The sequence below is a fragment of the Giraffa tippelskirchi genome, chromosome 11 (genome assembly GCF_054371585.1).
Source record: "Giraffa tippelskirchi isolate mGirTip1 chromosome 11, T2T-mGirTip1v1.2.pri, whole genome shotgun sequence".
Classification (NCBI taxonomy): domain Eukaryota; kingdom Metazoa; phylum Chordata; class Mammalia; order Artiodactyla; family Giraffidae; genus Giraffa; species Giraffa tippelskirchi.
In genome coordinates this window covers 41,999,148-42,025,754 of record NC_137285.1, presented here as the reverse complement: position 1 = coordinate 42,025,754, position 26,607 = coordinate 41,999,148, and the positions used below count along the sequence as shown (strand labels likewise).

Genomic DNA, 26,607 nt, shown 5'->3' with positions numbered 1-26,607 from the left:
AAAATGAAAGTGAAGTCGCTCAGCCGTGTCCGACTCTTTGCGACCCCATGGACTGTCGTCTACCAGGCTCCTTCATCCATGGGATTTTCCAGGCAAGGGTACTGGAGTGGGCTGCCATTTCCTTCTCCAGGGGATCTTCCCAACCCAGGTATCAAACCCAGATCTCCTGCATTGCAGATAAACGCTTTACTGTCTGAGCCACCAGGGAAGCCCTAGCCTATAATAAAAGCAACCTTCTAATACTACCACATTTTGGAGTTCCCAGTTGTACTGGAAGTAAGATTCCTAATTGCAGTTATATAACTTTATGTTTTAAGGCAGGCAAGCTGGTTTTAATAAATGTAGAAATACCTTCCTACGTCTGTAGTGGAAGTTAGAGACAGATTGTAAAAAAGAGAGAAGAGGCAATGCCAGAGGGAAGGAGAAAAAGTGAAGAACTGAACACTTATCTTTGCATCTGCCACTTCAGAGCCAGTGCAATAATAATAAGAAATTGAAACAAACTACCTCATACTTCCCATAATTCCCTGGAGGAGTTGATACTCCGCACACATTTGTTTGGACTGCAGGGCCTGAGTAAAATTTATATGAGTCTCATTAATGTTTGGGGGCATTAGTGACTTACAGGAAAGTGGAAGCATTTTCATGTAAATCTTTTTTTCAGAAGAAAATAAGTAGAAGAATTTCACTTAAAGAATACCAAGGTATAAAAATACAATGTGAAAAACTCAACAAACTGACTAGAACTTGGCTCCAAGCATGTCTGGAAACACCAGAATGACTAACTAATAAAATAACTTAAGCCATCTTCTGAGAGAGAGAAGTTATAAAGAGTTAAAGTTATGTTGGTTGGGGAAATCACTGGGTAGATTATTAAAAATAATGTGCACACTCTGTTCAGGACCCCTTTAGGTAAGATGCAACTTTAGGTTTTAAAGCCAGACAAGTCCTTAAAGATGAAGATTCAACGTTCTGGATCTGTATATACAAACCATTTCAGTGAAAGAGAACGGATTTATCTACTGTTAAAGTAATCTTTCAAATCCCAAGAATGATCTAAATGTGTACCTAACTTCATGAGGGAAACTGCAGCCTTGGCACAAAAATGGAAGCATTAGATAAGGAATTAACTTCTGTGTGGTTCTGGAGTGCACAAATGAGGGCATGCTTCTGAAAAGCAGGCTGCCAGGCGCAGTGTAGGGTGGCTATTTTGGCATGAAGAGGCCCATTAACTGAATAATTAAAAGAGCACTTGGCCCTGATTTCCTGAACAAATTCCAGCACGGTTAATTATATGCACTTATTGCCATTTTAAATCTCCCTGCAATTTCCACTGGACTCAAAGTTTTCCTGAATTCTCTGTCCTAAAATAGTATTCTGCTGAATATGGGTGCTTTTCTTCTACTCCTACTTGTACCTAAATTGTTTGGCATTAGTCCCATAAAGTTCAGTTTGTGGTTTCCAATGAGAACATAAACATTGAACCTAATCTGAGGAAGAATATGGCAGCAAAATGTGTTCAATTTCAAGGAGTCCCAGGGGGTCCTGAGAAAACAAAAAATTAATATTGCAAAAATACATTTGACGACATAGATTAACTATGGATATGGGTGTGCATACGAAGACTTGAAAATATATTTCATGTCTATATCATTTAATCAATAGGTTGCTGGACAAACAAAATGCATAATTACTGTCAGGCCGTTTCATAGCTGACAGTATGAATTTATTATATTTTTCCTTATTATTTTTCTTTCCAGTGGGAATGCTTGGATCCTACAATTTTATGTGGTGTTTCTCAATTCTCATGATATACAATAGTGAATCAAATATACATGTGTGTCTGTACATAAAACTTGAAGTGGGTGCATGTTTCAAAAATAGCATTTTCATATCACCATTTTTGCATTTTTATAGTTTGTACAACTGGTCATATGTTAAAAAAATAAGCATCATTATTTTTTCAGGTCTCATATAAAATGAAACACAAAAACTGCATGAAACTCTATCAGTGAACTAGTTTGTAGACAAGGTATTTTAAAACGAGGATTTATAGTAAAGAATCAAACAGATTTTATATTTTCATACTTTGATACTGAATCTTGAATAAAATTTAGACAGAAATTCTACTCAGGAATATTATTTAAGATATAGATACATACATGCATACATATATTAAGTACATTTAACAATAATTAAATTTAAATATTAATATTTATTATACTCTATAACATCATATAATGTCAGAGTACAAAAAGAAACATCATATATGCACAGATATTCTAATAAAATGAGATATAATAGGAGAGATGTGGGAATAAATACATTAGTTCATAGTAATAATTTATAAATGAATTTTTTGAATATGTATTATAATTTGTATCTTATAAAAACTACACTAAATTTGAGGAGTACATTTAAAATGATCTGTCATAAATGAAGGCCAAATTATATAAAGATACATGAAATATAAATTCACTGGGATAGGTAGGGATGCTGCTGCTGCTGCTGCTAAGTCGCTTCAGTAGTGTCCGATTCCGTGCGACCCCATAGACGGCAGCCCACCAGGCTCCGCCGTCCCTGGGATTCTCCAGGCAAGAACACTGGAGTGGGTTGCCATTTCCTCCTCCAATGCATGAAAGTGAAAAGTGAAAGTGAAGTCGCTCAGTTGTGTCGACTCTTAGTGACCCCACGGACTGTAGCCTACCAGGCTCCTCCGTCCATGGGATTTTCCAGGCAAGAGGTAGGGATGAGGAAAACTCAAAAACCAGAAAAACTATACCTTAATTTGCACAAAACTTCTGCTAACACCCATGGCTCAGAGGTTAAAGTGCCTGCCTCCAATGCGGGAGACCTGGGTTCGATCCCTGGGTTGGGAAGATCCCCTGGAGAAGGAAATGGCAACCCACTCCAGTATTCTTGCCTGGAGAATCCCAGGGACGGCGGGGCCTGGTGGGCTGCCGTCTATGGGGTCACACAGAGTCGGACACGACTTAGCAGCAGCAGCAGCAGCATACTGTGGGTGAGATTAATATTGGCAACAGTGTGCATTGTAGATATTCAGTACCTATTGACTAGCTGAGCACAGTAATAAATAATATCTGAGGGTGCAGTAATAATGCTAGGAATTAACATTTAGGGGAATAAAAATGGAAATTTTAAAACATCCTTTTAACAGATATTAGTCATTTGATGGTACTTTCTGAAAGACCCAAGGAATCAGACTTTTTTCTTAAAATAATCTTTGTATATAATCATAAAAATGTATTAGTTTAGTTGAAGCAAAATTTTCATATAATATTCTTTGGTATTATTTTTTTAGACGGACTGCTACATTCTATTTAACATATATTTGTATAATCACAGCCAATTTACTTAATAATTTTTGCAATTATTACTTGTGTATCTCCAGTATTTCTTGAGAAAGTAAAATTCAGTAACATAATTCCTATATTAACATTTTAAAATATCTTTTTATTTTTATGTGTCAAAAATTTGAATATCTATAACTGTAAAATTAATTACTAGAAATCATCCAGAATGTATCATATCAAACTCATTAAGGCAATTTTTAAAATATAGCTTAATTCTAGACACACTGATTCTGTTTTTAAAATTTCAAATTATAAGTATTATATAAGTAGAGATGCACTGGGATGAATATCTAAGACAAATTTTAAACTGTGCATCTGCATATGTGCGTAAATATTTTTACTTTGTGATATTTAAATAAGGAATTATGGTGGCACTTTTATGTTTTCATTTTCTTTATTGTAACTTTCTTTTCTTATATCTATTATGGCCAAAGCTCAATAATTTTTTTTTTTGAAAATAGGGGGAATTCCTAGGAACAAGAGTTTAAAACTATAGAACACAACAACTATAAACCAAGAGTTTATTACATGTTACATATTTGTAACCACTTAAATTGTTCATTAAGCTAAACAAAGTGAAGAAAACTGTTTACATAAACTGTTTATAAATACTTTAATAAAATCAGGAAAACTGGTAATTAGTACTGAGTAGTAACTTGGTTATATAAATAGTATTTACTATCAATATAGCCATGGGAATAATTAATAAAGGTTACAATATTTTGTGCTATATTTTCATTGTTCCTGAGTTTGGTCAATTTTGCACATAAAATCAGTATGTTTCTAGAGAACACTTGTTTTGTGTTGTTCTAGATGCTTACTCCTTAGAAGGAAAGTTACGACCAACCTAGACAGCATATTAAAAAGCAGAGACATTACTTTGCCAACAAAGGTCCGTCTAGTCAAGGCTATGGTTTTTCCAGTAGTCATGTATGGATATAAGAGTTGGACTAAAAAGAAAGATGAGCACCAAAGAATTGATGCTTTTGAACTGTGGCATTGGAGAACTGTTGAGAGTTCCTTGGACTGCAAGGAGGTCCAACCAGTTCATCCTAAAGGAGATCAGTCCTGGGTGTTCATTGAAAGGACTGATGTTGAAGCTGAAACTCCAATACTTTGGCCACCTGATGCAAAGAGCTGACCCATTTGAAAAGACCCTGATGCTGGGAAAGATTGAGGGCAGGAGAAGAGGACAACAGAGGGTGAGATGGTTGGATGGCATCACCGACTCGATGGACATGAGTTTGGGTAAACTCCAGGAGTTGGTGATGGACAGGGAGGCCTGGTGTGCTGTGGTCCATGGGGTAACAAAGAGTCAGATACGACTGAGCAACTGAATTGAACTGATCATAGTTTTCAAATCTTCAGTAAATTACTGTCAATTTAAAGCCTGGTCCCAGGAATTAGAGAAGAAATTTTGTCCACACAAAGGATAAGACAGGAAAAGGAAAGGCCAAGTCAAGAACTTCAGGGCCAGTCCCATTAGAAAGAAAGTCACTGATGTCCAGAACTACAGAGTCATAAAGAAAGCTAATGAAAGGTATCAACATGCAAGAAAGATTTGGGGTATGGGAATATCCCCCCGAGATTCCAGAATGACCTTTTTTTGATAAAAGTTTATTTTCAAATTTCAAAACTTGGTGTTTCAATTTATAGTCATTCTCATATGGGTACTGTTTTCCCTACAGGGTACTAAGAAGCTTGAATTTCCCATGAATAATTATATGACAGATATTGTATTGTTATCAATAAGCATAAAATATTTCTAGCCAATAATCACTGACAAGAGTATTTTATATTTATTTGACATAATTAAATAAAGTTATTTCATAGCAAGGGGTGGTGATCTTTTAAACCACCTTTTTCATTGATTTCATTTTATAAGAATTATGAGTATGTGGCCACAAAGCGATGTCTAGTTATAGGAAGCTTGTCTCTAGAGCTACCTGGACATATAAAGCCTAGAAAAAACATCTGTGAAAGGCAAGACTCATTTGGTTCCTAATAAAAGTTACCCTTGGGAAGGTCATTCAGTCTACACAATCTTTCACCGCCACTGTACACTTCAGAGGGAAGAAAACAACACCATCAAAGTCTTACTATCTTTATAAATAACTCTGTCAGGCACCAGTTTAAGACCTTTTTAAGAATGCACAGTCAGCAATATAGTTGCAAAGAGTAAAAAGAGCTGAAAGTCAGCGTCCCCACTGTGCATTCTCCCTCCATGCTCACTGTGGACCCGGAGCTGTTTAAAGAGAAAAACTGGAACCTAAGGGCAGAGAAGCTGAAAGGCACACACACCTCATGGACGGCTTTTATCTACTCTTCCCAACTGCAACCACTGAAGCAGGTGGGAGGTTCAGGGCTTCCAGAAGTGTTTAGTCTGTGTTCGACAACTCAGAAGAGAAATAAACAAATGCATACAGACCTAAATAGTGCATGTAGAGTGACCTGGTTCAGAAATGATTTTAATATTTGGCATAAGTTAAGTTTTTATTTTATTTTTGTTTAAAGAAATTAGGATGCATTTACACAGGGCCCTCAACAAACAGAACAAGCAAATTTCTATGAAAGAAACATGGTGTCATAAGTACATCTCTCATTCATAGAAAAAATCTTTCCCTTTAATGAAGCTTCTTTTCCAGTACTGCCTCATTTAGAGACACATGTGCATTAGTGAGGAAGAAAATAAATACCTTCTATGGTCACTTAGATCAACTGACTCCAACCCGGCAATCAGTGTGATAACAGATGTCATAGCCTGAACACACCCACACCCAGAACCCACACTTGCTGGCATGCATGTGAAGATAATTTCTCTAAACACAGGAGACATTTTGTTAAGTGATAATTTGATTTGTTTGCATGGTCATATGTAAGGATATATTAAACAATAACACAAAAGGCACACAAAAAGTCCATTGTATCAAATGATCTATTTAATCTTAATAGAAAAAGAAATTAATTTAAGCTTCATTGAAAAGTATGAACTAATTGCAGAATATCCCATTGAGGAATTATATCAGAATACCTAGAAATATTACAGCAAAATAGCATAACTTTCAAATTTGTGCTCCTTACTTTCGAAGAACTGATATTCTGCTGCCACGTCGGCTTTTAGTCTACAAAACTTTTGAACAAATAACTCAACTTGAAGAAGGGGGGTCTAATCATTTATAGTTTCTCAATTCAGTTCAACAAATATTTACTAAATGTATGCTATGTGGCAGATACTATCTCAGACACTATAGGATTAGAATAAATAAAAATGACCCCAGCTCTCTACCTGACCACCTCACTTCTAGGGGAAGGCAAGGGGATAGAAACAGAAATAGGGGTAAACATGTTCAATACAGGGCTTTGGAAACAAAAATAAGGGTGTGAGGTGCCATAGCAGCATAGAAAGGAGACTTCATGCAGCCTAGGAGCCTGGGAGATACTCACTTGTTCTTCTCTCTCTCTACACACACACACACACCCCTACAGCCTTAATGAAATACAAAATGTGATTTTGCCAAGATCCTTGCAGAATTAAAAAAAATTTAAACACCTGAGTATTGGGGTGCATTAGAGTCTGAATATTCAGCAGTTTCAGTAGGACGCCAGTAGGACTCTAGTTAGTATGGGTAACTTGATCATGTTTTGAGCATCATTGCCAGTCCAGCACCTGCTGCACATCCACTCCTGGTCAGACCCTGCTCTGCCCTGTAGTATAGGCAGAGCACCTGCTGGATCTCCCAGTTTCTGAGACTGTGGGGACTGGAGGGTGGAAGAAGGGAAAAGCCAGGGTGTATTTCCCTCTCCCACTGGGTTTGTGTTCACCCATCCTGCTCGGGCCGCCATTCTCTGGGCAACTAGGGTTCCTCAAGTTCAGCAGCTCTGCACCTTCTCTGTGAGGAGGGATGGGGGCTTTCTGCTGGGGCTTACGTCTGGGTTGCCTCAGTTACCTCTTTTGCTGTTTAGTTTCTCTACTTTATTCTTTATCCATGTAAACCACTCTCTGTATACAATTCAGAGTGGTTTCTGATTATGGATTAGCTCCTGGCCAATATGCTTCCCAGAGGAACTGAAGGGTCTTAAAAATTGTGTCAAGCCATTATCAGCTCCATTGAATCATCCCAGGAAGTTGTGCTATCATAATAATAATAAATATTCACCACTCCTTGTGCTGTTATTAGTTTGCATGTGTTTTATACTTATTGTTTGATTTAATCCTTCTTAGAACTCTAGAAGATCAGCACAATCTTTTTTCAAGTTCACAGATAAAGAAACTGAAGCCTGGAAAGTTAATGTGACTTATCGAAGGCTATCATGCTAACAGCTAGTAAAATCAGGATTACACCTGGCATTTTAACTCCATCAGTACTGCTTGCTGTGGATACTCCTTCACAGTTAGGCATCTTTTCAACAAAAGGCTACTTTCCATCACTCTTGTAGTCTGTATTTGTTATGTGCTACTTTAAATATTAAGCATTCTGGTACATTATACAATTGAACATGTTAGAATCATATCTACAGTATGGACAAAATGTAAGGGTCTAGATAGACCTCTTAGGAATACAGTGTTCAAGCTTTAATTTCTGAATAATACGAGGATTATTTTAATTTACAAAAGCTTTTCACCATTTGCTTTCTAATTCTAAGCTGTGTTCTGAAGAGTAAGGTTTGTTTGATACCTGAGCTTCTAGTTTCAATGCATTTCTATACACAAAGGAACCCTACTAAATTGTGATCTCTTTGAAGACAAAAAGGACACCTTATCAATCTCTGCACTCCCAGTCCATAGTTCCAGATCTCAGTCACTGTAGATACTCAATGAATGTGATTTGTAACAGCAACTGGATGACTATACGTGTTTGGGGTTATATACAAGGAGATAAATGTGTTTACGGCTCTAAAATAAATTATATGTAAGTACCTGTAAAATAAATACATGTAGATTATGCAGAATAAATCTGCTATAACTTTAAGAATTGTTCCATATTACATACAGAATCCTACAGCATGCCATTGAAATGTGATTTATTAGTTCATTCTTTGAATAGAAGAAATAAACTCTGATTTGGTAATGCTATCGTCAAATTATAAGTGGAGGTTGTGCACTACATTGGTCAATAGTCCATTTCGGCTTCTGGTCTTGCATGGAAGGCTGAATACACAAGCATGTCTATAGAATCTGCTGAAAGCAGATTGAAAATGCCACTGAAATGGCAGTGAAAAGATTAAAAAACTAGCTGAAACTCACAAGGTAATAGAGAACAAGACAGGATACTACACCAGACAAGAGCTGTCAACTACATTTTGTAAGCCAAAAAGCTGATGGATAATTAAACTACATACAGGAGAAAAAAATGAAACCTAAGCTTGCACTGGGGGAGGGCAACAAAAGCAGGCTGATTCATCCTACAGAGTCATTCAGTGGCTCAGGATTTAGAGAAATCGGGTATGTCACATGGTAAGAAGTTTGTCTGAAAGATAGGAAAGATAGATTATAGGAAAGATAGATCATTGAAAAGTTTATGTAACAAGCAGTTACATTCTCAGATGTCATACTCCAGTATAGATGGCCCCTGACTTGAGATGATTCGACTTTACCATGGGGGCAGAAGCAATATGTGTTCAGTAGAAACCTTAATTCAAGTTTTGAATTTTGATCTTTTCCCAGGCTATTGTCATGCAGCAGATACTGGGCAGTGGCAGCAAGCTGCAGCTCTAGTCAACCACAAGATCATGAGAGTAAACATCTTATACATACTCTTGGCAACAATTTGAACCCATACAGCCATTCTGTTTCTCACTTTCAGTACAGTATTCAATAAATTATATAAGATATTCAACACTTTATTAGAAAATAGGGTGTGTATTAGATGATTTTGCCCAACTGTACGCTGATGTATGTGTTCTTAGCTTAAGCTAGGTGAGATTAAGCTACAATGTTCAGTATGTTAGATGTACTAAATACATTTTCAACTTCTGGTAGTTTTAACTTATAAAGGGTTTATTGGGATGAAACCCCATTGTTGATCAAGGAAGATTTGTTCAAGCCAGGTAATTATTCCTTTCCACTTTAGTAAAAGGATTCCCTGGTAGTTCATCTGGTAAAGGATCTGCCTGCAATGCAGGAGACCCTGGTTCAATCCCTGGGTTGGGAAAATCCCCTGGAGAAGGGAAAGGCTATCCACTCCAGTATTCTGGCTGAGAGAATACCATGGACTGTATAGTCCATGTGGTCACAAATAGTCAGACACAACTGAGTTTATTGGGATGAAACCCCAGTGTAGATCAAGGAAGATCTGTTCAAGCCAAGCAATTACTATTTTCCACTTTAGTAAAAGACTAGAAGTTTACTCCCTGGAAATAATTAATAATGAACCACACAGTTCATAAATCTTGGAGATGCTCAGAGTCATCCAGAGTGGTGGTAATTATTTTCATACAGAAAATACTAAAATTTATATGCTGAAACACAGACTTCATTCTCCCTCAAATGCTAAGCTGTAATCTTAGTAGGACTTTGAAGGACTACATTTCTCTTTCAAATGTTCTTCCCAAAAGAAAAAAAACCTGAAAAACTGGAGTCTTCCTCATAAAAAGCAGATTCCCCTCTGATTACCTTTGTAGGGAGATCTGCTAGTCAACAAGCACCACCTATTTATACAGAATTTCCAATAACGATATTACTGTTTCAACAGTAAATATGAATAAAATATAAAAAAAAATCTGACTTTGAAGAAAGTTACTTACAGAAATCATTAATGTCAAAACAAATAGAAAAAATAAAAGATAATACAAAGCACAAGAAAAGAACTCCAAAATTTTTACATTTAATATTTTTACTGCAAACAAAAAAGAGTGTACTAGTAAAACAAAACCAAGATACTATAAAGGGAACATTTGGAAAACAAACAAAACACTCTTAAATTAAAACTATAATAGTAGAAACTTGAAAACAAAAATTTTTATACAGGAAATGATTGAAAACTTTCCTCTCATAAGCAATAAAATACAGATATGAAAATATAAGAGAATAGGTGAACACTACATGCTTGATTCAAGCAGTTTATTTCCTGAATAATAGGGGTTTCAAAAAAAGAATACGAAAAAAGTAGAGTTATTAAGGAAATAACACAAGTGTTGCAGAACTTAAGAAGACAGAGCTCCTAGTTTAAAAGAGTCAACCAAATCCTCAGATAATAAATGAAGAAAGATTTGTTTCAAGGATCATAATTGTGAAATTTAAGAAAGCTAAGGATGCAGAGAAAATTCTAAAAACATCAGAGAGCAAAAGCAAGTCATCTATAATTGTTCAAGAGTCAGAAAGCTATCAGAATTCTTAAAACATTAAAAGCTTAAGCATTGCCTTCTGAGTGAAAGATGTATATGATCAGGAACTGGCTGGAAGGAAAGGGCAGAATTCTTTACAGTACCAATTAGTGATCACTGTACACTGTAATAACTTTCCATTTATTTTTTGACTCCAGAGTACCGTCCTTAAGATGTGACTAGAGAATAGTGCACAATAGAGAATTTGTCCTTGCTCAGAAGGATAGGCCAGTCTTTGCACTTGGAATTTTATGCCAAGCACAAATGTCTTTTTTTACCTGGCGGTCTTGTATCATACTAAACAGCTTAACAATGTAATCTGGGGGAGAACCTGACCATACTTTCGGGTGGGGGTTGACCATACCAGAAAGACAAATAATTTAGGGTGAGGGTCTGAGGTCACATGGTATCAGTCACTTTGGGAACTGCAATCAGTCACATGTGCAATCAACCCATCAATCATGCCTATGTAATGCAACCCCAATAAAAACTGAACACCAAGGCTCTGGTGAGCTTCCCTGGTTGGCAATACTTCATGCCTATGATTCCACATCATGCCTGTAAAGTCATCCTTCCTGGTCTCACAGGGAGAGGACAAGGAAGTTCTGCATTTGGTACTTCCCCAGTCTCCTCTAGGTGCTTCTCCCCTTGGCTCATCTTTATCAGTTTTATTCCCTGTCATAAATTGTATCCATGAGTAACAACAGATTTCAGTGTCTTTTGTAAGCCTTTCTAGCAAATTATCAAAGTTGAGGGTGATACTGTAAAACTTCCAAATTTGTAACTGTTGTCAGAAGTGAAGGTGGTGGACTTGTGGACTGTGTTTCCTCTAAACTTCCTAGTTAGTTCTCCAAATATTGCAAATATGCTCTACCAAATGAGAAAATAAACTTGTAAACAGCATGTACTGGGATCTTAGGAATAAGGCATATATCAGAGTGAGTAGCACTCTCAGGATGAAGAAGAGACAACCCACAATGCCAGCCCTGCAGTGGGCCTTGGTAGCAGCCAGCTTGGAACCAAAGGGAAGAGAGCTTTGTAAGTTCACTCAGGAAAAAAAAGGGGGAGAAAAGAGACTGGAGGGATTTCTAAATGGGGGACTCTTCTTGCAAAACTCTTCTTGCAAAACTCAAGCAGCTTAGTGTTATGTAGAAATACGGGTCACTATTACTCAATTTTTTTTTTTTTTCATTTCTCAAGTTGGAAATCCAGATTTCTACTTGAGAACTACGATTTTTACATGAAATGCCCAACTTTAAAATGTTGACAACAAATCCAAACATTTTGTTGTATAAATATAACAGATCTGTGGGCTGAATTCCACCAACATGCTATCGGTTTGCAGCTTTGCTCTATAGCATTCGTTTCCCTGCTCTGACAGTGTTTTATGCTAAAGAAAGGCTCCAATGGTTCCCCAAATGTTTGCTAAGGTTTCCATTCAACCCCATCCCTCAAGCCCACTGAACTTTTAATTTTTTTTTATTTATTTCAAAGTGACTTGGAATTCTGAATCTAAGTTCACTCAATGCTAAATGTTCATTTATTAGCCCAATCTCTGAACAAGAGAGAGAACATGTTTCTTAGTACATTCTCCAATAAGAACTCAGCAAGTAAGGTTGAGTTCAACAGCATGCACATACATCATTAGATGTAAGAGCTTGGGTTGTTGGCACCACTGGAAAATGGCAAAGCCCCTCTCATCTTGCCACTCTTCACAGTGAGGAGATTTCCCCAGAACCAAGGCTCTCAGGAAATCTCCTCCAAAATGGTGCTTTAAAGTATAGCCAGAGAACTTGAGGATTACAAAATTTCTTCAGATAATATTATAATGCAACCATTCTTACTATTTCTATTACTTTCCAGCCTTCTCTAATCCAGCACACATCTGTCACCCAGATAATTGCAATAGAACTCCAAATAGGTCAACTCACTTCCACTCTTGTCCTCCTCGAACTGTTCTCACCACAGCACCCAAACTGTTCCTTTCAGAAAGCAAGCCAAGTGATGTCAGTTGTCTGATCCAAGTCACTCTGTGGCTTGATTTTAACCAGAGTAAAAGCCAATATAATTATGCCATCTGGATTTCCAGGTGGCTCAGTGGTATTAATAAAAGAATCTACCTGCCAATTCAGGAGACATGGGATCAATTCTGGGGTCAGGAAGATTTCCTGGAGGAGGAAATGGCAACCCACTTCAGTACTGTTGCCTGGGAAACCCCACGGAGAGGGAAGCCTGGAAGGCTACAGTCTGTGGGGTCATAAAGAGTCTGACACAATGGGGCACGCATGCAGTTATGCCATCTACAATCTCTGCCTCCATCTCACTCTCCCCATGTTCTCTCCCCACTCACTCTGCTTTCAGTCAAACTGGTTTCTATGGTTGTCTATAAAATGCCCATCCATGAAAAAATATCTACCTCAACTCAATGGAATCTATACATTTTACCTTAGAGGGAAAAATGGGTGACTAAGTTAGGGGTCGTGAGAGGATCCGCTAACCCTGGATTATCTCGATGGCCACAGAACCAGACACGGAACAACAAACTTGTTCAACATCAGGAAAGGGGTACGTCAAGGCTGTATAGTGGCACCTTGCTTATTTAATTTATATGCAGAGTACATCATGCAAAATGCCAGGCTGGATGAATCACAAGCTGGAATCAAGATTGCCTGGAGAAACATCAATAACCTCAGATGCAGATGACAACACCCTTGTGGCAGAAAACAAAGAGGAATTAAAGAGCGTCTTGATGAAAGTAAAAGTAGAGAGTGAAAATTCGGGCTTAAAACTCAACTTTCAAAAAAAGAAGATCATGGCACCAGGTCCCATCACTTCATGGAAAATAGATGTTGAAACAATGGAAACAGCAACAGACTTTATTTTCTTGGGCTCCAAAATCAATGCAGACAGTGGCTGCAGCCATGAAATTAAAAGATGCTTGCTTCTTGGAAGAAAAGCTGTAAAAAACCTAGACAGCATATTAAAAAGCAGAGGCATCAATCTGCCAACAAAGGTCCGTCTAGTCAAAGCTATAAAAAAACATAGCTTTTTTCAGTAGTTCTGTACCGATGTGACAGTTGGACCATCAAGAAGGCTGAGCCCTGGAGAACTGATGCTTTCAAACTGTGGTGCTGGAGAAGACTCTTGAGAGTCCCTTGGGCTGCAAGGAGATCAAACCAGTCAATCCTAAAGGAAATCAACCCTAAATATTCATTGGAAGGACTGATGCTGAAGCTGGAGCTCAGATCTTTTGGCCACCTGGTGCAAAGAGCTGACTCATTGGAAAAGACCCTGATGCTGGGAAAGACTGAGGGCAAGAGGAAAAAGGGACGACTGAGGATGAAATGGTTCCAACTCAATGGACATGAGTTTGCACAAACTCTGGGAGGTAGTTAAGGATGGGGAAGCCTGATGTGCTGCAGTCCATGTGGTGGCAAAGAGTCAGACATGCCTGAGTGGCTGAACCACAACGATAAAGGCAATCATACATATCTCTACAAAAGCGAGACAGAGGAACTTTAAGAAAGACCCACTGAAGAAAAGGCAATTTGAAGACAAATGCAGATGTGAGTCATGTGGACACAAACCGAGCAACACCTGCAGCCATTATAAACCAGAAGAGGTGGGGAATGGAATCTCCTTTACAGTCTCCAAAGAAAGTGTGGCCCAACACCTTTATATCAAAATTCTGGCTTCCAGAACGATAAGAGAACAGATGTCTGTTGTTTTAAGCCATTGTGTTTGTGACAATTTGCTATAGCAGTCACAGGGCAGTAGTAAGGCCTCTTTGCTTTCTCTGAAGAATTTTCATCACACTCCAAGTTCAGGAATTATGCCTCTAGTTCTTTTTGTCTTTTCCTTGTATTTAATTATAGCAAGCAGATAGCATAAGCATAAATTAAACATAAGAATCATTCGGTTTAAAAGGCTGGTTTATTTGGGGCCTTTTAGTATAAATTACTCATTCATAGTACATCTCCATAGCCACCTTCATTCATAAATCATGATCTATTATCTCACATTCCTGTACTAATACCAGCACATGGATCAGTGATATCACTAACATTAGACTTTCAAAACAAGAACATCTGTATTTTGTATTCTGTAATAAAGAAGAAAGGGGGGAAGAATTTCAAATCATGAAGTAAACTGCCCTAAAGGTTAAAGTTGGTGCCAACTTAATAAGCCCACTATGGTTTATGAAATATTTGTGCTCTGACAGCCTACAGTAAAAAAAAAAAAAAAAAAAACACAAAAAAAACCTGTGGTAGGTTTTCAATTGGATAAAAGGAAAAACAGAATATATTGGAATGAGGCCACATTTATCTAAATCAGCAGAGACACTTCCTACTGCAGTGACCTTCACTGTGTTTTGAGGACTATAGCAGCATTGAGAAACATTTTTTTTCCCCTTAAATATATAAAATACCTTGAAAGAATCTCTCTTTATTTCTTTCCCCTATGATCAAGTATTCAAGAACTCATTATAAGAATTTCATATGTTTGATGTTATTATACATTTCTCTCCACCACCATGAGCTAATCTTACATTTTACAGAAATGGTAGAATTCTCCTAGAAATGTCATATTCCTTCCCTAGATGATCATCACTCAAAACAACAGCTTTTTAAAAACCCATTGTGCTGACATCTACAGAGGGGAATATTCTTAAGACGTCTGGAATCAATCAACGTAATGGAAAACCTAATGTTTGCATCTGTATAAAAACTTAAATATGAGACAAAGTAAAGAGTCTAGGTAAACTATATTCTTTTCTTTCTTTTGAAAGAGACATTGGACTGAATGTTTAATCTCTTCATTTATTATAGATTACAGCAGACAAGAGTCAATCTGATTATCCAAGTCTTTCTACACATCTTCTTCACATCATAATTTTTCAAGCTACTAACTTTTAAAATATACTAATTTAAACCACAGGTTATTAGAAATAATGAAAATTTCTTTTCAAATTGGAAGAGGAAATACAGAGTTAACTTCTTCTTAGTTTCCTCCACCTTTCCATTTGGCCAAATTAACTTTTTTGAACTTACTGTCAAATTGTTATCACATAATAATTAACATAAATAGAAAATATATCCTTTAGCAGTCACAGGGGCTGAACTGAGCTGGAGGGAGCAAGCCCAAGGTGTCAGAGCAGCCTCTTAAGACCACAAACCACAATAGTGCTATTCTTTCCTCTTTTTTGTTTTCAGCTTTCTTTTGTGTAATTTAAAATGTTCATAATTTTTACTGGTGAAAAGGATTAAAAAATAAATCAACAAATCAAATCTATTTGAGGGAAAAATAAATAAAAAGCAGGGAACAAAAATCACCCGAATGTGGAAGTGGAAAGGCTATCCACTCCAGTGGGAAGCTGAACCTTCTCCAGGGTATGTTCCCAACCCAGGGGTTGAATCCAGGCCTCCTGCATTGCAGGCGGATTCTTTACCAGCTGAGCCACCAGGAAAGCCCAAGAATACTGGAGTGTGAAGACCATCCTTTCTCCAGTGGATCTTCCCGACCCAGGAAATGAACTCTGGTCTCCTGCATTGCAGGAGGATTCTTTACCAACTGAGCTATCAAGGAAATAAAACAAGCAAACAAAAAATCCCAGAGAATCTCACATTTTATTTAACAAGTGAAGATTATTGTATACTACTATTCAACTTTTAATTTATTTACTCCTGACCTCTATCTTTTGGTGCAACAAAGCATTATTTATTGAAGTTATGCATTCAGTTAAGGGGAAAAAAAAAGATAATAAACCAAAACAAAAGTAACCATCAAGCCCTGAATCACCATAACAGCATAAGATGAGGCTGAAAAGCAGAAGATGCTTTCCCAACATTTCATTCCTCCCCATGGAATAGGCCTCTGAGAGGGTCAGGTGGATCACCAGAGACTTGGGGTCCCACTGCTGAGGGGGTACCAAACAAAAGGCTCCTGTCATTTTATGGACCCAAGGATCCAGGAAAGAAGTGAGGATAGACTAAGAGTGAAAAGGCATTAAATACTGAGTCTGATTGCGAAAAACACCTTTAAAGTTTGTTCTTCCCCTCAACGAAGAGGTCTTGGTAGAGGCCCTAGGGAACACCATGGCTGAGGGCCCTGTGCATCGAGGCACCTCCACTAGGAAGAGCTTGGCACCTCCACTAAGAGCTTGGGCCACGAGGGGTGATGGGATCCTTGAGTGCAATTCCCTTCTGAGACTGCAGTGCGCTGGCTGTGCTCCATGACTGATATGGGGAGGGCAGCTTTCCCCCTGAGTCTTCCCTGCCAGGGAAAGTCTTTGTAATTGTCTATAGTGGGGTCTGAAAGATCACACATGAGTTTCTGGCCAGGAGACAGACTCTGTATACATATAAACACATACAAGCCAGACTGTAAGTATAAAAGACCTTTCAGAGAACATGGAGGAGTCAGTTTTGGACATAATTTACCTCACTTTCTGAGTCAGTCAGCTTAAGCTAAAGTATAATAACAGAGTCCCCAAATCCCAGTAATTTGTAAAGATTGTGTGTGTGTGTGTGTGTTTGTGGCTCAGTTGTGTCTGACTCTTTGCGACCCCATGGACTGTAGCCCATCAGGCTTCTCAGTCCATGGAGTTCGTAGGCAAAAATACTGCAGTGGGTTGCCATGCTCTTCTCCAGGGTATCTTCCCAACTCAGGAATCAAATCCATGTCTCCTGCATTGCAGGCAGATTCTTTACTCTCTGAGCCATCAGGGAAGCTTTTTTTTTTTTTTTTTTTGTAAAGATTAACATTTATTTTTCTTTCTCATACTGTGCATCCATTGTAGGATACCTGAATCTCTGAGTCTCTGCCTCATGGTTTTTAGTTCGTTGGTTTGTTTCTGTGTTTATTCTGCAATGTCGTTGAACTTATGGAAGAAGGAATAGGGACATGAGAACTGCTGGAGCTTAAACATCTGCCTGGATAAATCACTCTGGCCAGAAAGATGTCTAAGAACAGGCAGCTCCCTTTCCTAGAGGCACGGAGAGGTAGCCTTTGGCCATGAAAAACACATGTATTGATGCTGCTGCTGCTACTAAGTCGCTTTAGTCGTGTTTGACTCTCTGCGACCCCGTAAACAGCAGCTCACCAGGCTCCGCTGTCCCTGGGATTCTCCAGGCAAGAACACTGGAGTGGGTTGCCATTTCCATCTCCAAGGCATAAAAGTGAAAAGTGAAAGTGAAGTCACTCAGTTATGTCCGACTCAGCGACCCCATGGACTGCAGCCTACCAGTCTCTTCCATCCATGGGATTTTCCAGGTAAGAGTACTGGAGTGGGGTGCCATTGCCTTCTCCACATGTACTGATAGAAGGGGGCAAATTTCCAAAGGAAATGTAGATTTGGAAAAATGTGAGTTAGGACCTTGTGAGTCTAGAGGCAGGTTATTTCACAAAAATCAGCAAATAATCTTTATCCATAAAATTATGGCTCTATACTAGGTGATTTCAAACATCTTTCAGGTCAATGCTTTTTTCAAATCCTAAGTCATTTTATTTGTGAGCCTCTCGATATTCTTTATGGATAAGACTCTTGGGGCTCAAGGACCCTGGTGAAATTGGGTCCTTATATAACATTTACATAAAGTTAAGGGTAAAACATAATAATAAAACTTCCTTGGTAGCGCAGATGGTAAAGAATACACCTGCAATGTGGAAGACCTGGGTTCTATCCCTGTGTTAGGAAGATCCCTTGGAGAAAGGCATGGCAACACACTCAAGTATCTCCTTGCCTGGAGAATCCCATGGACAGAGGAGCCTGGAAGGCTATAGTCCATGTGGTCGCAAAGAGTCGGACATGACTGAGTGCCTAAGCACAGCACAGCATAGTTAAAACAGTCACTCTGATACGTATTTTTTTCTATATAGAAGCTAAGGCCACAATTCTGTCAATCATATTGTGGATAAACTAGCACTGATTTTTTACAGATGCACTATTAATCTATTCACCATACCTACTAGTTTTTTTTTCTTTTTCCATTCTTTTTCTATATGGAAGTTTTGCTCTATTTAATTTGTTTAAAATGTGTATCAAAGATATTAAATTTATGAAACAAATACATAATGCTTCTTCATAATAAAATTTCCTTTAATTCATGCTTTATATTTTAATATTACTATAATTTATGACTTGAAAAAGTTAATATTTTCATTTCTTCAAGCATATTTCACTATGTTATTATCATAATATTTTACTTAGCTACAGCATAATCTATAACTTTTTCAAGTTATTATGCTTATTTTTCAAGGACTAACACTAACTTTTATTCCATTCTGCTTTGATTAACAGATAAGAGGAAAATAATTATTGCTTTCAAAATAAGGGTACCAGTTCTTGACTTATGTATTATAACCATGACTAGAAGTGTTTGTGCTTAATGAATCTTAAAAGAATAGAATGCTTAAATTTTCAAATAATGTGGTCCATTATCATGACATTTAAAACAAACTGGCAATTAAAATGGTTAATAGAACACATGCTCATACTACTAGCACACAACAAACATGTTGATATAAAATAAAAAGATTGTGGGTTTATGGTGATTTTAAAATTTTTAGTTAAAAATTTAACTGATATTGGTCAAATTGAACTGATAATAAATATGACCTGTAAAACTTAATTATATGATGAAGTATTTGCTATCAGCTATCTTACTTCCTTTGCTTACATCAAGGATGACTATTTATTGTTGTTGTTTTTTTGCTTTTTGCTTTTTATTAAGCCAAATCAGTTGATTAGTGCTTCTTGAGGTGATCTGAGTAAGTCATCCTCATGATTTGCTATCTCACTCTTGCCTTTATAGCCTGGCTAAGCAGGCAGACACTGTCCTCATGAAGGGAATATTTGACTATAGACATTTACTGTGTTCTTATCCAGGTACTGCCCATCTCTTGAACATACCCATTATCCATTCTTCTCACCGGAGAGTCAGCACTATTTCTGGCTTAGGCTACTAGTTTAGAGAGGTCAGCTCATTATCTCATAACGAGTGCTGGCAGACAAGTTAAGGGATTAATGTCATTCAGTAAGTTATGGTGACAGAGAATGGGCAAATAAATGAAATTGTTTTCTTAGTGTTCCCGAGAGTATAGATCCTACAGAGCTTCAATTCTTTTAAAATGGAAGAGATATATGTGGATTTATAAAATTTCAATCATAGGTATAGTCTCCAATGACATAATTTGACTCTATATCCATTTTATACATTAAAGAAATATTGAGATATTCAATATGCACAGGGGAGAAAAACTTTATATAAGATTAGGGTATTAGGACAAACCACTAATATAAAAAAAAAAAATGATACCTGGAGGTTTGCTTTCTATTCCAACTATTATAAACATATGAAGCATTCCACTTGAAAATACTGATTTTGGTAAATCAATATCTAAGTCTTACAAAGACATATCCCGACTATATGACTAAATTTCTAACTTGAATCACTACTTAATATAATAAGTGCATATAAATCTATAATTATACTACTGAAATCAAGTGAAGCTTAAAATATGGCTAGTCTATATTGAGATGTACTGCAAGCATAAAATATACACCAAATTTACAAGCATAAGAAAATATGTAAATTATCTCAATAATTTTTACATTGATCACATGTTGAAAGGATAATGTTTTGGATATTTTGGATTAAAAAAATATGCTATTAGAATTAATTTCAGCTCTCTTTACTCTTTTCTATGTGACTGCTACGAAAATTTTACATTGCCTATAGGATTTATATTTTGATTGGACCACTGTTCTAAGCAATACAGCATAGCATTAGCATATTGAGAATTACTTCTTTCTAGTCATATCTCCAGTGGTCACGTATGGATGTGAGAGTTGGATGGTGAAGAAAGCTGAGCGCCGAAGAATTGATGCTTTTGAACTGTGGTGTTGGAGAAGACTCTTGAGAGTCCCTTGGACTGCAAGGAGATCCAACCAGTCCATCCTAAAAGAGATCAGTCCTGGGTGTTCATTAGAAGGACTGATGCTGAAGCTGAAACTCCAATACTTTGGCCACCTCATGCTAAGAGTTGATTCATTGGAAAAGACCCTAATGCTGGGAAGAATTGGGGGCCGGAGGAGAAGGGGACGACAGAGGATGAGATGGTTGGATAGCATCACCGACTCGATGGACATGGGTTTGGGTAAACTCCGGGAGTTGGTGATGGACAGGGAGGCCTGGCGTGCTGCGATTCATGGGGTCGCAAAGAGTTGGACACAACTGAGCGACTGAACTGAACTGAGTCAAATCTCATGTATGGTTCATATAATTCATGGCCTTTGTATTCAAAATGCTCTCAGACAGCTTGAGCCATTAGTATGTGTTATCATAAAGGAAGAGAGAAATTAATTTTCCTCTATCATACAATTTCATAGCCAACATTGAAGGCTTTTTGTGTGTAACTATCCTATGCATTAGGAATGTCTGGTGCAAAGCATAAATCTGCACAGAAGTACATTTTGTTATGATTTGTTTTGACATCCTCAATTACATTTTGGAAACCTTACCTACAATGTCCCCAGCAATTTTTCATCCAGCTGAATACATTTTGTTAAACTGAACCAAGGTATTGAACATGATTTACTTATTTAGCTGTAAACTCTGGTTTCTTTGGCATAATCAAAAACTGAACTTGCACTGAAGATCTTTTGCTATCTTATTATTAAATAGTACAAAGCCATTAAAGATTCACTTTCAGAAACACTGAGATGCTGTGGTTCCTTCCTGTAGTAAATAGAGTATAAGAAACTACTAATTTTTGTTCAGTAGATATTGGTGTAAAAACTGTTCTTTTTATAGGCACTGGTGAAATGAAGCATATAAACTCTTATCATTTTTAATATCAATCCCAGCTTTTGTCTAATACTTAAGCTTGGTCAAAGCCTCGAACAAAATCAACTTTTTTTCTAAGTTTACTTGCCAAAATATTTTCAAAAGCTAAACTTTTTCCATGCATCACTTTTATCAGAAGAAAGAACAAGAACAACCAAACGTCAAAAAATCTGCTTCTATTCTAAGAAGAATTCTATCTAGGTGGTGTTTGTAGTACTCAAATATAGAATAACATTTCTGGAATATCAAGTAAGGTAGCTATGTGACCTAAAAATCCATTGCATAAAATTTTAAATCATAAATTATTTTTTAATCTCAGCCACAATAAAAATAAAAAAATCAAAATGAAAGACATTCATGGGTAAAGAATGTGCTGTGACAGAGTGCAAAGTACTACTGCCCAACTGCATGCAGTTAACTCTTGGGCACTTAACTTATCGAGTATAAACCCAGTAAATATTTTACAAGTTCCAAAGGAGACAGAAAAATTGATAGATAATTTTAGAAAAATATTCTAGGTAAGGCGATGTTAAAATCTATTCATTTGTAAAATCCCATTCTTAAAAATCACATTTTTATACAATATCAATTCTGTACTCTGAAGTTTAAGAATCAAGATAGACTGTGTAATAAGAAAATATTTTTGTCACATCAGGAATTAGCTTCCTTACAAAATAATCCTGCTCACAAAATTAATTCTAAGGAGATTATATTTTGAGTGTACCAGTGAATTCCCCAAATCAACATTATTTCAAAGTCATAAAGTTTAACATAATACTCAATTCAAAATATACAAAATTTACAATTAATAATAAGATACATATTCACACATCCTTTATTGGAAAAGATGTTTGGTTTTACTTTTCTTAACACAAAATGAGACATTCTTCATTTGTGTATGTGCTCAGTCACCCAGTCATGCTCCGACTCTATGCAACCCTGTGGACTGCTGCCAGCCAGGCTCTGCTGTTCATAGGATTTCCCAGGCAAGAATACTGGAGTGGGTTGCCATTTACTTCTCCAGGATATCTTCCTGACCCAGGGATCAAACACTGCATCTCCTGCATTGGTAAGTGGATTCTTTACCACTGACATTCCTCACTCCCCTTCGCTAATTCAGATATTTATCCACTCTCACAGGGCATAGAAAATAAAAGGTCTCCAAGACTGGAGGAGGAGCCAGGGGTCCTCCTGGCTTATTCCCTGTTTAACAATTTGTTGTGGAAGTTAGCGCACCTCCAGGCAGTTAGGAAGTTAGCTTTTTACTGAGTATTTACTGCACACTGAGTAATACACTCACACCCTCTTGTAAAAACTGGGAACCCTACTTAGCAGAGCAGAAAGCACCTGAGGGCTGGAGAGGAAGCAAACAGAAACCAATTAGCTCAATAAGGCAAGATTTTCTGGAAGATGCTGCCACTTGAGCGCCACTGTTCAGCTCTTCCCTTTACTATTTTGCTCTTTATCTATTTTTCATGAAAGAAGCACGTCTAATTTCATTTTTAAAAACCTCTCTAATTCTGTTTCCTATTCTTTTAGAATTTTGGCCAAATTTCAATGTACAGTATCCATGTATTATTACATGCTATTAAAGTGTCCTTTTAAAGAAAACCAGAGCTGGATGGTAAAGTGGAAAAAATAGATTTTGTTTAAAAACTACAGCAAAAGGGGAAAAGCGACCTCATTACACAACTGGGCTCAAGTCTAAATACAGAAAGGACAATTGGAGATCTATAGCCAAGGAGCAGTAATTGGAAGGCCCAGTGAATGGGAAGCTAGTAAAAGAAGACATCAAGATTCAGGGGATGCCAGCTAAACCCATTTGACAGAATTTTTGCCAAGGCTGGGCTATGCAGTCCCAAAAAGGATGGAGGCCAAAGTGGAGTCCTCATCAAGAAGAGGCCAGAGGAGCATAACTAAAGTATAATCAACGAGAGAGTGTCAGTAATTACGAGGTTCTCTGTAAATAACTACACCTACTGAGAAAACTAATGATTGTTTTACTTCTATTATTTTATACAAAAGATTTATATATAATCTTGTGAATATTTCATACCATCTTGTTGCTTCTTCTCTTTTACTTTTAAGCATATGATTAATTCTGTCATCCTATTTCTGTCATGGATGACTGATTGGGCATGCTTAATGAATGTTGCTTGAGGTTGTTTCAGAGAACCTAAAAGAATATTTCTCCTAACAATATATAGGAAACTGAAATAGAGAAACAGTTAATATTTAACATAGGACACACTAAAAAACTACTGCTACAGAGGAACAGAGAATGAACCAAAGACGTGGAATAAAGTACTCTTATTGAAAAAAATTCTTTTAAAGAGACTAATAAAAAAAGTTTTGTGATCTTTATAAAAAAGTGATAGATGCATAACAATTTAAGTGATAGATAACATATTAAGTCAAGGAATAGCTCCGTTAAGATGAAAACCAAAATGAATAACAGGTAAATCAGACTTTTGTTAAAAAGTAGAAGACTATAAACTACAGAAAATAAAAGTAATAAGAAGCCAAAAAGAAAACAACATAAAACATAAAATACTAATAAAATTATAATTATTTTTAGCATTTATAGAAACAGATAACCTATAATTAAACATTTAAAATAAGCTATAAAGAAGAAATAATACTGTAAAATAATACAATTTTATAATCTAAAGTAAGTCTAAGCCTGAAAATCAGGAGTATTAACATATATTTGGGAAAACAGGAAAGAGATCTATACTGGATTGTTGTTCTTGTTCAGTCACTTAGTCATGTCCGACTATTTGAGACCCAATGGACTACAGCATGCCAGGCTTCCCTGTCTTTCACTACTCCTGGAGATTGCTCAACTCATGTCCATTGACTCAGCAATGCCATCCAACCATCTCATCCTCTGTTATCCCCTTCTCCTCCTGCCTTCAATCCTTCCTAGCATCTGGGTCTTTACCAGTGAGTCAGCTCTGCTCACCAGGTGGCCAAAATACTGGAGCTTCAGCTTCGGCATCAGTCCTTCTAATGAATAATCAGGATTGATTTTGTTTAGGATTGACTGGTTTGATCACCCTGCTGTCCCAGGAACTCTCAAGAGTCTTCTCCAGTACCACAGTTAGAAAGCATCAATTCTTTGGTGTTCAGCCTTCTATATGGTCCAACTCACATCCATACATACTATTGGAAAAACCATAGCTTTGACTATATGGACCTTCGTTGGTAAAGTGATGTCTCTGCTTTTTAACATACTACCTAGGTTTGTCATAGCATTCCTTTCAAGGAACAAGGGTCTTCTTTTAAGTTCATGGCCCAGTCACCATCCACAGTGATTTTGGAGCCCAAGAAAATAGTCTATCACTCCTTCCACTTTTTCCCCTTCTATTTGCCATGAGGTGATGGGACTGGATGCCTTGATTGTAGTTTTTTGAAAGTTGAGTTTTAAGCCAGTTTTTTTCATTTCCTCTTTCACCCTCAAGAGGCTCTTCAGTTACTCTTTACTTTTTGCCATTAGCATCGTATTATTATCTGCATATTTGAGGGTGCTGATATTTCTTCCAGCAGTCCTGTTTCTAGCTTGTGATTCATCCAGCCTGGCATTTCACATGAGGTACTCTGCATAAAAGTTAAATAAGCAGGGTGACAATATACAGCCTTGACGTACTCCTTTCCCAATTTTGAACCAGTCAGTTATTCCATTAAGTTTCTAACTGTTGTTTCTTGACCCAAAATCAGGTTTCTCAGGAGATAGGTAAGGTGGTATGGTATTCCCATCTCTCTAAGAATTTTTCACAGTTTATTGTGATCCACATAAAGGCTTCAGCATAGTCAGTGAAGTAGAAATAGACGTTTTTTTTCTGAAATTCCCTTGCTTTCTATATGATTCAAGGAATGTTGGCAATTTGATCTCTGGTTCCTCTGCCTTTTATAAACTCAGATTTGTACATCTGGAAATTCTTGGTTCACATACTGTTGAAGCCTAGCTTGAAAGATTTTGGGTATAATCTCACTAGCATGAGAAATAAATGAGTACAATTATCTGGTAGTTTGAACATCTATACTGGATATATCTTGGCAGAAAACATTTTTATAACTTTGAAATCAATTATTATAAGCACCCATGTTTGAAAAAGTAACAGAATTTTCTTCACCTTTGAGGGTCAACAGTACACCCGTTCCTGACTACCTTTGCTGTACTAAAATAACTCTGAAATTGCACATGAGATTTGCTGCTAAGACCTAGACACCTGACCCATACTCCCACAAAAAACTTGGCTTTGGCATTATACTGATGACACCCTTCTCACTATACCTGTCCAAGAGGCTGTCACACACCATCACAACTGTGAATAAACACCACACTGCAACGGATTAGACACTTGCATAATATATAAGGCCTTACTAATCTGTTTAAATTTGGGAGATACATCTGGAATTCATAACAGCAAACTATCCCTAATGAAATACAAGGCAGGCTCTTAGGCTCTTCAGCTTCTCACAACATTTGCAGGAATATCTGGATTCTGCCTCCACCACACTCTACGCCTATAAAACGAGAAAAGCCTTGCCTAGAAAGTCACCCACACGTCTTCCATTTTCCGTGGGACTTGACTAACTACATACCCTAGACAAATTGAACGACACCTCTTCTTCGTTCTCTAGCTTGTGCCTTGAGACAGGATATACAATCAGAGGTTCTGACCACCCAAAAATTGCTTCCAAGAGCCAAAAAGACAGAAAAATGCCTACCTGTAGGTGCCCAGATTCAGCCCAAAGTTACTTTCACCACTAGAGAGGCAACAAGCATTTGTATACTGGGCACTATTGGAGCTGAAGCCGTTACTAGACAGAGTCAATTATCTGGTGGACTGTGATTCCTTTTATGCACAGGGCAATAGAAATAGGTCTCATAACACTGATCTGCAACAGAGCCCTCCTTATTAAAATGGAAATGGTATCCACAGGTTCTAGCTAATCCAGGCTCTGCTAAATTTTCACTTCTTGAGGCAATAGCTACATATCCTGTCACTGAGGTTCCAAATCCCCTGAAATGCCTCTGCCTCTTGCTCAATAGGGAC

The 26,607-nt window shown here is 37.3% G+C and overlaps 1 long non-coding RNA gene across 4 annotated transcripts in view; it reads right to left on the bottom strand.

The window, feature by feature from the left end:
- The window catches only part of LOC145525401 (uncharacterized), an 860,300-nt gene that overhangs the window by 749,015 nt on the left and 84,678 nt on the right, over positions 1–26,607 (bottom strand). Inside the window, exon 1 of one of the 4 annotated variants that reach the window (XR_014068188.1) lies at positions 12,818–12,889. The exons of 2 other annotated variants lie outside the window; for them this stretch is intronic. This is a non-coding gene — a long non-coding RNA (uncharacterized LOC145525401). Of the gene's footprint in view, positions 1–12,628; positions 12,890–26,607 lie in introns of those variants that run through there. One more of the 4 variants, XR_014068186.1, reaches the window with a different exon arrangement.